Source organism: Chiloscyllium plagiosum, unplaced genomic scaffold, assembly GCF_037043375.1.
Source record: "Chiloscyllium plagiosum isolate Xiang-an unplaced genomic scaffold, Cpla_swu_hap1 HiC_scaffold_24, whole genome shotgun sequence".
Lineage (NCBI taxonomy): Eukaryota > Metazoa > Chordata > Chondrichthyes > Orectolobiformes > Hemiscylliidae > Chiloscyllium > Chiloscyllium plagiosum.
The window spans coordinates 51,040,824-51,055,994 of NW_028270162.1; the positions used below are offsets into that span (position 1 = coordinate 51,040,824).

The 15,171-nt window shown below is 42.6% G+C and overlaps 1 long non-coding RNA gene across 1 annotated transcript in view; it reads left to right on the forward strand.

Annotated features, from left to right (window-relative positions):
- The first annotated feature begins 5,017 nt into the window (after positions 1 to 5,017).
- Positions 5,018 to 15,171, forward strand: part of LOC122562799 (uncharacterized) — a 34,228-nt gene continuing 24,074 nt past the window's right edge. The window contains exons 1-2 of the long non-coding RNA XR_015761312.1: positions 5,018 to 5,258; positions 11,548 to 11,650. This is a non-coding gene — a long non-coding RNA (uncharacterized LOC122562799). The remainder of the gene's footprint in view (positions 5,259 to 11,547; positions 11,651 to 15,171) is intronic.

Below are 15,171 nucleotides of genomic sequence, written 5' to 3' on the forward strand. Positions count from 1 at the left end.
TGCAGTAACATTATTGGAAGTATCCTGCTATATATTGTTAGTGAACAATGTGACCAGTTAGAGACCCTGAGATATCGCTGTGATCCTGTTGTTTCCTCAGACAGATTTTCCATTTATCATTAACTTCTGCTTTGAATTGCGAAGCCACTGCACGTAGCAGTTTGCTGAATGTGTCTGAATATCTAAGAGAAATTACATTCACTGGATGCCCTTTATTCATTGATTTAGTTAGCTCCTCAAAGAATTATGAAGGACAACCTATTTATAAAATCATGCTGACTCATGCCTGCTGAGGCCTCCATTCTGTTTCTACATTGGTAGGTAGAGTTCTAGTAACTCCACTTAGGGAATTAACACTGTTATATTAAATGCTTAAATTTATCAGTTGATACGTTTCAACTTTTTAAAATTTATGGGATATATTTGCATCCTGCAGCTTGTGTTTGCAACCAGGTCATTATTGAACTTTAGTGCTTAATGTTATGTATTATAATAGAGCAGTCTGGTTAAACAGACAACACCCTTACTGTTGGAGAATATCAACCATTGGAGGGAGCTGAAGATTTTTTTAACTCATTCATGGGACATGGGCATCAACAGGCTAGGCCAACATTTATTTCCCATCCCTCGTCCTTAAGATGGTTGTAAGTTACTTTCTTGAACTGCCGCAGTCCATTGCTGCAAGTAGATGCACAGTCCTGTTAGAGAGGGAGTTTGAGATTGAAGGAGTGGCAATATGTTTCCAAGCCAGGATAGTGGGTGGCTCAGATGGGACTTGTGGTAGTGGTGTTCCCATGTATCTGCTGCCCTTGTCCTTCCAGATAGATGGGTTTTCAGGTTGGAAGGTGCTATGTAAGGAGGCTTGGAAATTTCTGTTGTGCGTCTTGTAGGTGCTGCTACTGAGTGACAGTGATGGAAGAATGGGTGTGATGCTTTGTCCTGGATGGTGTCAAACTTCTTGAATGTTCTTGGAGCTATACTCATCCAGGTAAGTGGGAAATGTTCCAGCACACATCACACTCCTGAATTGTGCCCTGTAGATGGCAGAGAGGCTTTGGGCAGTCAGGAGGTGAATTATTCCCAGCAGGATTCCTTGCCTCTGATTTGGTAAATCACAGAATAATAATTAAGAAAGACACACTTAGATTTTACAAGATTTTAGATTGCATAGAGAAAGGAAGTGTTATATTGGGGAGGAGTTTTACAGCTTGTGGTTTAGTCCTATGATGAATTCATGCTGTAACTGAAAGGATTTCGTGATGGAGAAGGAGTGTTGGGAGGGAGTGAGAAATATTGAGGGAAAAAAATTGTAGTGTTGTTAAATATAAGAAAAACACTAATTGGTACAAGGCTATTTTGTATTGGGTCCAAAAGTCCTAGGGGAATTTAATGCTTTGGGATTTTCCATACCCCTCATTTTGCTTCAAACTGTATACATTTTTATCCAACATGACCACCTCTAGAATGTGCCCATGATCTTTATTTAAAATTGACACGAGGAATTAATTGCAGACATTCACCAATGCTGATAAATTTATGTTAAAAAATTCCTACTGTAACATTGGTTATTTTGTAGCTCTGTGGCTACGTTAGATATAGCTTCAAAATGAAATGTTATTGGTGTTTACATCGATTCACCTTTCTGCTTCACTTGTGCATATTCTAAACTCACGTTGAGAGGTATTCACTGGTTTGCATGAGCCCCAAGCCTCTCTGCTCTCTGATTTCATATACAGTATATGCACAATCCTTTATTTATTACTCAACAATGCAACTGATGCACAAGTTACTTGAGAGGATGCAAGAAACCCAGGTTATCTTTATTCCCATAAATTAGTGCAAAGTTGCCTACACAGTTAACTCCTTGTCCCTAAAAGCTTATGTGTTACTGCATAGCCTGGATACATTTGGTCCATTTCCCTGTGGGTCTCTCCAAAATCTGTTGTTGTCTCAAGGCCAGATTCACATATGTGTGACCATAGTATTTGAATATAATTTACGTTCTACATCATGCTTTTTCCTTATTTGAAACTAACAAGGAGCAACTTCTTGGAGTTGATTCAACCTCCAAAGCACAAGATATTATAATTTTAAAGCTGTCTCAATCGGGCAGCACGGTGGCTCAGTGGTTAGCACTGCAGCCTCACAGCGCCAGAGACCCGGGTTCGACTACAGCCTTGGTCTACTGTCTGTGTGGAGTTTCCTCTGGGTGCTCTAATTTTCTCCCAAATTCCAAAAGATGTGTAGGTCAGTGGATTGTCCTTGCTGAATTGCCCATAGTGTTAAGTGCATTGGGCAGAGGAAGTGGGTCTGGGTGGGTTACTCTTCGGAGGGTTGGTGTGGACTTGTTGAGTTGAAGGGCCTGTTTCCACACTGTAGGAAATCTAATCAATCCTTTAGTTGTTGCCACTTTTTGATGTAGTCTCCATGGGTAATTCTCCAGACTGGAATCCTTGGCATTAGGAGATCACAATGCGCTGAATCATGAGCATTTTTCTGAGGTAGAGTTAAGGCTCTCATTGCATATTGTTAAAATTGACTCTCAAGACAGATTTCATCATTCTAGTGGAATCAAAAGCAGCAGTTATGTTAAACTAATATAAAACCTTGTTAGACCATGCTTGCTGTACTGTGTACTGTTCCAAACTTCATGTTATAAAACAGATAGAAGCAGTGAAGGAAGTGGTAAAAGATTTATGAGGACATAAAAGGATAAAGTTATCAGGAAAAACCAAATAGCTCCATTTTTCTGGAAACATGATTGAACAGTCACCCGATGGATGTCTTTAATATTATAAAGAGGCTCGAGAAGATAGATGTAGGAAAATAGTTTTCACTTGTGAGGCTGTCCAAAACTAGAGACCATAGATATAAGACAGTTACTAATTAATTCAATAAGGAATTCAGAATAAACTTTTTTACTTAGAAAGTTGTTCGAAAATGGAACTTACTGTCACACAGTGTGGTTGAAGTGAATGGCATAGATTAATTTAAGTGTAAGATGTACAAGTAGAAGAGGAAGAAAAGATTGAAATATTTGATAAAATGGAAAATTTCTTTGGAGCATTAACTCAGCATGGACTTGTCAGTTGAATGGTCTGTTTCTGTATCGTTCATTCTATATAAAAACTGGGCTACTTGCTTTAGTGGTGCTGAACAAAATGCTAATGATCCTGTTATATTGTGTATGAGTCTAAGGTGAAGGTGCAGTCAGGAAACCTGTGGGATATTGAATATGTTAAGCTACAACTGGCGAGATTAAAAAAGTGTTTCCTAGATAATAATCCAAAAACAATTCTCTGTTAAATTCTCAATAGTGTGATTTCCTTATGAAAAGTCAATGCATAACTGTTGGTTCAATATCTTTTGATGTTGACCAACGGTCATGATTAGATTAGATTAGATTCCCTAAAGCGTGGAACCAGGCCTTTCAGCCCAAAAAGTCCACACCGACCCTCCGGAGAGTAACCCACCCAGATCCATTCCCTCTGACTAATGCACCTAACACTATGGGCAATTTTGATGACCTAAAACACTCATCCTTTTCTCAGATCCAATGGGGTGACTTGCATGACAAGCTGAAACTGAAAAGAGATATGGGAAGCACTTTAATTCAAGTGCTTGGAATTGACTTTTAGTTGTGAGGTGTAAGAAAATGTGCCCCCTTGTTAAAAGTGAAATACGATCTGGATAAATTGAGTTAATGCAATTTTGCTCAGATGGCCGAAGAATTAGTAGAAAATGTAACTGGTGTGGGACGTGCAATAATTGCCTCTCTTCTTACTATCTGAGGCCCAAATACTCCTTCTAAGTGAAACAGCTATTTACTTGGACTTGTTCAATTTAGTATTCTGTATTTGATCTCACAATGTAGTTTCCTCAGCAATGGGTAGACCAAATACAAATTAGGTGACCACTTGCAGAGCACCTCCCCTGTGTCTACAAGTATGACCCTGAGCTTCCGATTGCTTGTCATTGCAGTTCTCCGCCCACCTCCCATGCTGACATTTATTTCAGTGTTCTAGTGAAGCTCATCACAAACTCAAACAACTCCTGAATCTTTCCATTAGCACTCATAGCTTCAGGACTAAGCACTGAGCTCAAGAACTGTAAATCATAATTCCTCCCTTCATCTGGTTATGTCTGGCTTTTTTTGTCCCCTTTGTTTCTTTCCTTGTGTTTTTGCTGGATCAATTTTGTCTTCTTTCTTTATCCTTTCATGTTGAATTCAGATGTTTTTTTTACATAGCAATTCACACCTCTTTGTTTCTTCACTGTATACACCACCAAATTTTTCTGTTCCTTTGGTCCTTCCCCTTTCCAGTGGCTTATACTCTTAGATTTCTACTTTTCATCAGTTCTGACCAACGGTCATTAGTTTGTTTCTCTCCACGGATGCTGTGAGACTGCTAGGTATTGCCAGTTCTTTTCTGTTCTTAACATAAAGAGTTAATTATTTCTGCTGGGATCACTCTCTGTTCAGCAAAGTACACGAAAGGGTTGATCCCTTTTTCTGGGAACTGAGGTTGGTGCTTACTAGCTATGGATAGGCAGCCAGATAAAAGAGTTAATCCCCTCTGCTGGGAACACGCTTTCTGGTGACTCCCTGATGCCAGGAAGAGGTGAGAGGAATGCATTAAACCCTGCAGCCCGGAACAGCCTGTGCAATAGTTGGTTCTAGCTCATTAAAGGTAGGGTTAATATCCTGAGTCATGTCTGGCTACTGCTGCTGGCACAGGAATGCATCTCCCTTTTGATGAGGTTTTCCAGCTGAAGGATAAGCAGAACGATGTTGTGACTATGTACTGCTGCTGATGTGCAATCCGATAGCGAGGCCTCGAGACAGCTAAAAGAAGCAGTCTGTGTGTAATGTAATTACAGTGCTGACGAGGGCTGTGATGCAGGATTAGGTGCTATATACAGTACAGAAACTGCTCGACACTTCAGTAGCACTCCTGAGGCATAGGTGGGTGAAGATGCTGCTTATCTCGGTCAAGCGGATGCTTAACTTATTTTGAAATCTCTTTTAGTAACAGGATCACAGTGATTGCTTATTGATGGGAGCAGTTCTGCTGATTCGACCACCTTCAAAGCATGTGATGACTGGATTCACATAGCATTGTTTTATTTTAATAAGTCGGCTGCAGAGGATTATTTTTAAAAAGAAATTTTTCAAAAAAAACCCCACCCCTCCCTGTTGCAGAGCAGTGCCACGCTATATCTTTATCCACATTTCTGACCTCACTTGGAGTTTCAAGGTAAGAGCTATCTTCACTGAGATGGGTGTGAACCTTTCAAACAAACCCCTTTTGAGAAAGAAGAGGTTTTCTCTCAATCAGCAGGATTACAAAAGCATGTAATATGTTCAAGGGTGCATTCACCATTGAAACTGTATTTGTATTTTGGTTAGTCAAGATTCTTCATGTGCATAATGAGAGGAGAGGATTGGAATGGGACAGGTGTTACAAGGGTAATATAATTTAAACATAATGTATGTACAGTGGGGTGAAGATGAGCCAAGTAAGGCCAATGGGTGTTGACACCGATGGGTGTTTAGATTGTCAACTTCACTTGCAGTGCCAGGTGTCCCATCATAGTTCCTTGTCTTCTGAGCTAGATGCTCTGCATCTTATGGTTGGACAAGTGATGGTTATGGTACTGTCTGCAGTAACAGTCTGCATCACAGGAATATTGACAGAGGGTTTCTGTCAGCATTGGGACCCATTTTACAGCAGAGACACTCTCTATCATTTCATGGAATCTCAATAATAAATCCTGTCCTGCTTTTACAGCTAGTTCTTGACTTCCTGTGTTACTTCTCACTGTGAAAACTATGATGATCTGTGATTTTTTTTAAAACTCTGGCCCCTTTCAACTATGAAAGAAAGTTGGCGCGATCAAAGTAGCAAGCACAATCGGAGAAAACAAATGTTGACCTCTGAAATTGAGGTAACACCTAGACTAGTTTGTTGTCTTGGAAATTATGATGATGCAACTGAACAGTCATAATCAGGTGTTTCAACCTACAGCTTAGGAGCAGCCATTTTGTATCAGAACTGTGGCATTGCAAATGAGGGATGAACAGCACCCCTCTTAATGAAGCCACTGGGTGTCAGGAAATCATTTAAGGAGGAGTTTTAAACACATTGCTGTGTGTAGGCTGTCTCTAACAGTCAGGTTTAGGTTAAAAACTACAATAACCAGGGTTAGCTGGCAGAATTTGCAATTACCTCCTTTTACAATGTTCTGCATTATGTGACATTTTGTTTCCCTTTCAGTAGTTAAAATTAGAAGCATCAGCATATATTGGTACTTTTATTCCATTGTGCTCACTCTCAAACATGTGGGTATGTGTGTCATTGTTCTTTCCTCTTCATAGTTTCTTCTGAATCATAAGTTACAAACAAAACCAGGTCGCTGTCAAAAATCTTAAAATGTGCAGACTACAGCTGCCCACATAATTTCAATCAGCTGTAGTTCTGAAGAGATCAACGTTATTCATGGTATTGGAGCTAGAAGCAGTAAATAGTCATAATCTGCATACTGTTCTCATAAGAGTGACCTTGTGGGGTCAGATGGGGTAGGCTTTCATTTCAGCATTTTATTTAAAATGCCTGTTGGAGTAAAACAAATCCTTATTTAGAAGTGTTTCAGAAATTCATAACCATGTACGATATTTCCAACTGTAACTAATTGTTGTGGGAAAAGCTGGATTGAAAGGGTTAATGCATCGATGAGGAACATTTTGGGCAATCTCTCTCCGCTAGCTTAGAAGAGATGTGTTTAAAGATGCCAATTCTTGCCAAAATCATTGTTTCTAACCTTTACATTTAAAGCAGATAAATCCTTGATCACGAGGATAGAGAGGTAGAGACAAGTATGGAAGTCATTCCTTTAAATTGTTGAGAGTTATAGAATGACCCAACTGAATATGACAGTACCAGACATACAGTGACCCTACCCTCAAGTATTTTCCTGTAAAATCCAAGCCTGCGCAAGCACTCCAATGCAGCATTCAGGGATACTGCATTAACCACTGTGCGGCTCTTTTGAGGAAGCATTAAACCAAAATATTTCTAGTGGCTCCCATGGTGTTTTTAGAGCTAGATATTTATTTGAATCCTGGCCTACATTGGTTGGCAGCACCTCAACTTTAACATTCTCATCCTGATGTTACTATAGCTACTTGCAGTTCTACAATCCTCAAAATTTCTGTGTTCCTCTAATTCTTGCATGTTGTGCTTCCTTGAAGACCATCACCACACTACTGGTGGTCTTGTCTTCGACTCTGGAATTCTCCCCTTGATCCTCTCCATCTCTCTGCCTCGCTTTAAGATGCACCTTAAAACCTATCTATCTGACTAGGCTTTTAATCTTCTGTTCTTATCATTCTTTATGTGGCTCAATGTCAGATTTTGTTATAATGTTGATATGGGACATCTTGAAGTGCTTTCCTACATGTGCTTGAAGGGTTGCTTCTGTTGTGGTACACTTTCTTGCAAGGAATTTTGTTTATACACAGGGGATGGTCAGTGACATAATGCTGCAATGATGCTTGTTACAATGTACATGTGAAAAGAAAGAACTTGATTTCTGTAACATTGTTGTCACCCTCGGGACACCTGAAACTAACAAATTCCTTTGGCATGGAGATGTTGTTGTTTTCAAGGCAAATACAGCGCAGTAGAGACTCTACGAGTTGGTATGTTTGAAATGATGATTCAAGGTGTCCAGGGATTTACTTATGAGAACCATTCCCATTAAATGCCCTGTCTCCACCACCTGTTGATGTGAAGCCTAGCAAGGATGTCAAATGTTGTATTCCAATTACCAACCAGGTCAAGATCAGCAGTAAAGGTCGATTAACATAGTTAGCTGAGAATGCCACACCATCAGGGACTCGCCTTCAGATTTAAGTAGATGCGGCAGACTGCAGCTCTATTTATCACGGTGTCCCTGTCTTCTACTTCAATTCAAATAGAATTTTGTCCATTTTCAGAGATGTTCGCTTAAAAGCCACTTAATATTGTGATTAGTTTTTAAATTTGCAACTAATTGAGAAGGACACATTTCTATGAATATTATGAGAAAAATATATCAAAATTGCCATAATGCATTTCAATTTACTGTTTATTTTCAATTAACTTTGAAATTTTAATGTTGCCTAACTGTTACATAACCATCTATGAGCCTGCTATCCAAATGCAGCGCAGCAAACTATTTTATTAGAGTAGGGATGAGATAATCCAGTAACTTTATGTTCCTATAGTAACAGTCAGCTGCTGTCAATACACAGCCTTAATGTTAAGCATGGTAAAGGATATTATAATTTTTTAAACTTTAAAAATTCTTAAAGGAGGTCTATTCTAGATGCAGTGATGACTAATACAGCAAACACACCTCATCACAGTGACATGCTTTGTTCAGTTGGAGAGATATCAATAGATTGTGTGCTGTGTGTGTTGATCATTAATGTGCCTTCACTAAGCAGATTTCTTAAAATGATGTTTGGAAGGCAGAACAATCATAAAGAATAATCTAGATTATTTTTAAAATAACAACTAGCTGAAAAAGGATAGGAATTAAACTTCTTTAAAAAAACATTCAGTTTGAATCTGGATAGAATGAAGATATTAATCTGAACAAACAAGAAAGGATTATAGTATGTGAGATACTGAAAGGTCAGAGACAGTCATAGATAAATCATCTATGACTCTCTTTGACCTTCAGTCTCCCATGGCATAGGCCATAATGAATTAGACGTTAGGGTGCATTAGGACCCTGGACCAAAATGCCAAATTTATGTTGCTGAATACTGGGAACTCTTTTTTTTTAAAGTAGACAAAGTGTGAGATCGAGGGGAGAATAAATAAAGGGAATAAAGCAACAAGATTAAACAAACAAAAATAAGGTTTTCTACACAATGTTAGTACATATTGTCTACAATACATGTGCAACTTATATTTTAACACCCAGAACTAACATGTGGCAAATATGTGTGACAGACTCTGATCAAACACCCCAGTTTGCATCAAACACAAATATAATCAAGATAGATCCCTCAGATTTACTGAGCTCTCTAAACCCAATTTGTGTAGGTCAGCAATACTGCTAATGGCAGCATTCCTTACATCCCTAGTGGGGTCTGCTTCAGTCTCTTTCCCAACTGCCAGCAATCTTTGTATCTCTTCAGTGACGCTTAAACTGTCCTGAGTATCGTATTAGTCCCTCACCTATTGCTATGCAGAATTGAGTGATGCCACTTTGCAACTGTCTGTTCCACATATAGTAAATTCTCAACAATACTAGAAATGGATTTCAGCATAGGAGTTTTGCATTCTGGGCCTACTATGCTAGAAATTGATTTTCTCATTTTAAGAGATACTCCTCCTGTTATAGGGCATTTCTCTCTATCCACATTCTCTTCTCCTCCCGACCTCACTCTGATCTTTGCCAGTTTCCCAGAGCAGAATCCGTTCTCTCTGCTATATAGGATGCCCAGTCTGGCTTCCTCCTCCCTCCACCCTGGCGCATTTGTGCTTTTTCTACCTCTCCTGTCACCCCAATGCAATGTCACTTTTACTTTGTGCCTCTTGTCAGCCAGGTCCTCAAGCACTATCTCTGAGTGCCCCTACCAACATTATCCCATTCCATCTCACCAAGACACTCTGTTTTCTCAACCAAAATAATTTCCCTCTTTCCCAACCTCGCCCCCACAGTTTCTGCATCTCTCCCCCTTCACTGTTGAGCAGCACTGCTGAGATCAATGAAGTAAGCTCACTGGCTGGAGATGAACTTCTTGCTGGAGCTGTAGTGAGTTGTATCAGTGCTATTTCAGCACCTTTTGGTTGTTCCCTATCTAAATTATAATCTCCCTCAGTTTGCTATTATTGGCAAATCTACTCCAAGTTGTTCATATTCTTCATTTCTTTCCTCTCTCTGTTTATTCCTGCTCGTGTTTCTTCCCTCTACTTCCATTTCACCCATTTCCTTTCCCTTCACCTGTTCCTCACTCAATTCCTCCACAGCTGTTCTTCTATTCTTTGGGTGGATTTTTTCAGATGTGATGGGTGGGGGGCAGGGTTCCCATCTGGTCACCTGCAGAAGGCTGGCTGGAGTTGGGCTTTTGGCCTGAGGACATCCCGTCTCAGAAAACAGCCAGCTATCTGATTGGCTAGTAGCTCTGTAGTCACAAAAGCACAACCTGGAGCAGTGCCCAATGCTGGGAACACCGGCAGTCCCAGCAATCATCACGACAGACCAGGTAGGTACTGGGCGAGTGAGCTGAGTGGGGTTATTGAGGAAGAAAGGAGTAAACCTAAGAAGGGAGGCTGCAGTTTGAGGTTTTTGGGAGCTGGGGGGTGGTGGGGGGGGGGGAGGTTGAGGTGATGGTGGTGGGGGGGAATGTCTGATCCCAAATGGGTGGCATGGTGGCTTAGTGGTGAGCACTGCTGCCTCACAGCGCCAGGAACCCAGGTTTGATTCCCGCCTCGGGCGACTGTCGGTGTGGAGTTTGCACATTCTCCCAGTGTCAGCATGGGTTTCCTCCAGGTGCTCCGGTTTCCTCCCACAATCCAAAGATGTGCAGGTTATGTGAATTGGTCATGCTAAATTGCCCATAGTGTAGATTATTAGTCAGGGGTAAATGTAGGGTAGGGGAATGGGTCTGGGTGGGTTACTCTTCAGAGGGTCAGTGTGGACTTGTTGGGCTAATGACCTGTTTCCACACTGTAGGGATTCTAATTCTAATTCAAAGAGGGCTCCCACCTGAGGCCTGAACAGGATGATCAACTGGAGTTGAAAAGATTTACAAGGATGTCGTCAGGGTTGGTGGTTTGTGCTGTAGGGAGAGGCTGAATAGGCTGGGGTTGTCATCCCTGTAGCATCGGAGGCTGAGGGGTGACCTTATGGAGGTTTGTAAAATCATGAGGGGCGTGGATAAGATAAAGAGGCAAGATCTTTTCCCTGGGGTGGGGGAATCAAGAACTGGAGGGCATAGGTTTAGGGTGAGAGGGAAAATATTTAAAAGGGACTTAAGGGGCAACTTTTTCCACACAAAGGGTGATGCGTGTATGAAATGAGCTGCCAGAGGAAGTGGTGGAGCTGTTACAATTACAACATTTAAATGGGTATATGAATAGGAAGGGTATAGAGAGATATGGGACTAAGTTAATTTATGATATGAGGTTGGCATCTGGTTTGGACTGAAGGGTTTGTTTCCGTGCTGTACATCTCTATGCCTCTATCCCTAAACTTCTTCCTTGTGGGAACAGGCCTTTGAGTGACCAATAATTGGCCTCTTTTGAGTCTCAACTGCATGGGCAGACTCCTTGCCCTCCATGTACAGTTGCACTTGGGACAGGCAAGAAGGTCACTTGGGGATTTCACAGTCTTCTCCATACCCTGCCCCCAACCTCCATTTGGACCTGTAAAATTACCCCTTCAGTTTCTTTTTTGCATTTATCCTTTCTTATTATTTAGTTTTTGCATCCCTTATTTGTCTCTGTAACTTTTCTTTGCTCTGTTTCTTATGGCATTCTGCATTAGGAAAAGGAAAGGACAGATGGCCGAAGAAAGAAGCACCAGGCTGAGGCAGCACATGTTTCACAGATGGAGGGAGGCACACTTGGAAACATCTGCGTCAAGGCAGGTAAAGCAGCAGCCTCAACATTGCACATGTCTTCATGTGATCTGTTTGATTTTAAGTAAATACAAGTACAAAGGACTCTGAGATACTCTTCAGGGGACAGTTAGAAAGAGCCCTGCATGAAGGGTGTTCTTCAAAATGTCGATAATACTCTGACAGCAACATCCAAGAAAGGTTTCCGAAAACCATGAAATGTTGACTGTACCCTGCCTGCAGCAGATCTGGAACAGGTCATATCTTTGTGATGTAACAGTCATATCTTTGTGATGTGATGGTCACACCAAAACTGCACCAAAGTAATTGGAAATGTGCGCTGTAGTAGTTTGTGCTGTAACCCCAGTAAGAGAACTGGGTTCACAGCCTGCCGGTGACGATAACTCCCTCACTCAGTGCATTTCTGCTTTCGGGCTGGCAACTAGAGAACCAGCTGCTGCTGCACAGAGTCCAAGGTTGTATGCTGTTTGTTTTAACAGCCTTTAATCCTGGAACTATTCAGTATCAAAGGAGCATCTTCTGTCTCCTTCTGTTGCTGCATACTGTAACTGTTCACCAGATTTCATAAACCACCCTTACTGGGCAGGCAGTGCAAATCATATTTATGCTGTGCCTGCACTTCATGCTCCCTTTCCTCCTCAGGTGACTACTGTTCCTCACCCATTCGGCCTGGGAAGGTGAAAGCAATACATCTGTAGCACTTGGCCTGGAAAATGTTATAAATTTCGACCCTGTAGAAGGTTGACAATGGCAGCAGATCCTCACTCCCTTTTTTGTGGCGCTGTGATGTCTCTGTACCTCACTTCACTCTGAGGGCCCAATTTTAGGATTCAAAAATAGCTATTGCCGGGTGCAGTCATTCCTGCGATGGTCATTTTGACTGAGATCAGTTTAGGACCACTAGGGCTAGCCCCACTCATCAAACGAGCAGCAAATTAGATTCATTAAGAAACATTTTAAAGGTAGGTAATGGAAACTGACTGGAATTTTCCCATTAGCCTACAGTTTCCTGATGGTTTAGTGCCATTCATCTGCTTGAGGTGGGCAACCAGCAGCAGGCATGCCAGCGCTCCAGGCCATTGGCCTGGGGTGGATTGCAGAGTGACCGCCAAATGCTGCCCTGTGGAGTGACTCCCTCACAGTCATCTTAACTTCCTCGAATTCCCATTTTGGTAGACTGTCTGCTTTGTCAGCTGTTTAATTGAACTCTAAAGCATTACTTAAAGAGCACCTTCACACTAGGCACCATGTCAGTTTACTTACCAGTCATTGCTGCTGGTTGTTCACCTGGAACAGACAGGCCATCCAGCTTCACAAACCAATCCGTTCCCTATAATTGGACAGGAACTCTCTGGGGCAAGTCAGAGAGTGATGTGGTCAAATTCCAATGTGTGACTGTTGATCCATGTGCAGTTTTGGGACCCAGAAATAATCCCAGTTCCCGTTCCCCATGGCCAATGCAGAAATTTATCTGTCCCCCCCCCCCCCCCCACAATGCCACCATCACCTGCCTGCATCCGACAGGGATTATCTCTGGAAATCTCACAGCATACCGAGTCTCTGTTCTTTGTTTTTGTAACCATTGCACTCTGCCTGGCATGGTGTATGGGTAAAAGCAGTTGCTAAATCATCTTCTGTCCTGAATAAAGTGTACCTTATGCCATGAGAAAATTGGTCTACTGAACAAAATAACTGACTGATGTGATTAGAGTTGAGATGCACTCTTGGGGCTACAACTAAATTCCAGATGCACTTAGGCATTGCCTCTGCATTGCAGAGAGAAGCATTCTGGTCAGTGTACCTTGCAGGTAAAGGTTTAATGTAATGGTTTAAATAGCATGGTTAACCTTTTAAATATTTCAGGCTATTTTTCTCTTTTTACATCTTCAAGGATGGAATTTTCTACGGTGATTTTAGACTCTGAACCCAGTTTTTTAAAAATATTAGTTTATGGAGTGTAAATGTCATTGGCAAAACCAGTATTTATCGCCCATTCCTAATTTCTGTTAAGGGCGGCATGGTGGCTCAATGGTTAGCACTGCAGCCTCACGCGCCAGGGACCCAGGTTCGATTCCAGCCTCGGGCGACTGTCTGTGTGGAGTTTGCACATTCTCCCCATGCCTGTGTGGGTTTCCTCCGGGTACTCCAGTTTCCTCCCACAGTCCAAAGATGTGTAGGTTAGGTGAATTGGCCAGGCTAAATTGCCCATAGTGTTAGGTGCATTAGTCAGAGGGTAATGAGTCTGGGTAGGTTACTCTTCGGAGGGTCGGTGTGGACATGTTGGGCCGAAGGGCCTGTTTCCACACTGTTGGAAATCTAATTGAAAAACACTGGCCAAGTGCCTTCTTCAGCTTCAGTAGTCTATGTGTAGGTGCTCCCATTGTGCTGAGATGGCTTCCTTCTTTAAAGACCGCAAATTCCCCTCCCACATGGTTGATGATGCCCTCCAGTGCAACTCATCTACATCCCACACCTCCGCCCTCGAACCCCACCCCTCCAACAGTAACAAAGACAGAACCCCCCCATCCCGGTCCTCAGCTTTCACCCTACCAACCTCCGTATACATCGTATCATCCTCCACCATTTCCACACCTACAAACGGACCCCACTACCAGAGATATATTTCCCTCCCCACTCCTATCCGCTTTCTAAAGACTACCGCGTCATGTCCACGCCCCCTAACAACCCACCCTCCCCTCCCGGCACCTTCCCTCTCACCGCAGGAATTGAAAAACCTGTGCCCACACCTCCCCCCTTACCTCCGTCCACGGCCCCAAAGGAGCCTTCCATATCCATCAAAGTTTCACCTGCCCTTCCACATGTCAATAACAGTATCCGTTACTCCTCATGCGGGCTCCTCTACATTGGGAAGACAGGACGCCTACTCACATTGCGCTTCAGACAATATCTCTGGGACGCCCACACCAATCAACCCTACTGCCCTGTGGCCGAACACTTCAAATCCCCCTTCCACTCTGCCGAGGACATGCAGGTCCTGGGCCTCCTCCATCACCACTCCCTCACCACCTGACACCTGGAGGAAGAAAGCCTCATCTTCCGCCTTGGGACCCTCCAACCCCAGGGCATCAATGTGGATTTCACCAGTTTCCTCATTTCCCCTCCCCCCCACCTTATCCCAGTTCCAACTTTCCAGCTCAGCACCGTCCTCATGACCTGTCCCACCTGCCAATCTCCCTTCCCACCTACCCGCTCCACCCTTCCCTCCGACCTATCACCTTTATCCCCACCTCCATCCACCTATTGCACTCTCAGCTACCTTCCCTCCAGCCCCACACCCCTCCTATTTATCTCTCCACCCCTAGGTTCCCAGCCTCATCCCTGATGAAGGGCTTTTGCCCAAAGCATGGATTTTCCTGCTCCTCGGATGCTGCCTGACCTGCTGTGCTTTTCCAGCACCACCCTCTTGATTCTATTCTCCCGCATCTGCAGTACTCACTTGCACCTAGTTTCAGAATTTTGACCCAGCCAGGATGAAGGACTAATAATATAAATGCCAAATCAATATGGCG